The sequence below is a fragment of the Elephantulus edwardii genome, unplaced genomic scaffold (assembly GCF_000299155.1).
Source record: "Elephantulus edwardii isolate Elephantulus edwardi_28Jun2011 unplaced genomic scaffold, EleEdw1.0 scaffold00121, whole genome shotgun sequence".
Classification (NCBI taxonomy): Eukaryota; Metazoa; Chordata; class Mammalia; order Macroscelidea; family Macroscelididae; genus Elephantulus; species Elephantulus edwardii.
The window spans coordinates 5,767,296-5,767,711 of record NW_006399871.1 but is presented as its reverse complement, the minus strand read 5'-3'; positions in this window follow the sequence as shown (position 1 = coordinate 5,767,711).

Genomic DNA, 416 nt, shown 5'->3' with positions numbered 1-416 from the left:
TCTCTATGGAGAACAGAATGTTCAGGCGGTTGGACTTTATGAGAAGGAATTGGGCTCCTGGTATCCCTTCGTAGGGGTCTTCATGATCCGGTCAGTCCTCTGTAAGGAGAGCTGTGGAGAGTGGTCTTCTGTGGCTGAGGCGCTGGGTTTACCTCACACAGGTCAGGGGCAGTGCTGTTAAACTCCAGGGTGAAACATCAGTGGCTCCCGCTCTTCCTGTGCGGGAGAGTATGAGACCCAGCAGAGGAACCTACGGACGGAGAGGATTCTTTGGTAAAGTCATGTTTTATCTTTGATAAAGTCACGTTTCAGAGACACTGATGTCACACACTTGGTAACTTTTACCTCTTGATTCTACTCTTTTTGGCTAGGCCCAAAAAATGGAACACTTGTGTTCTTTTTTTCCAGATGCTGAA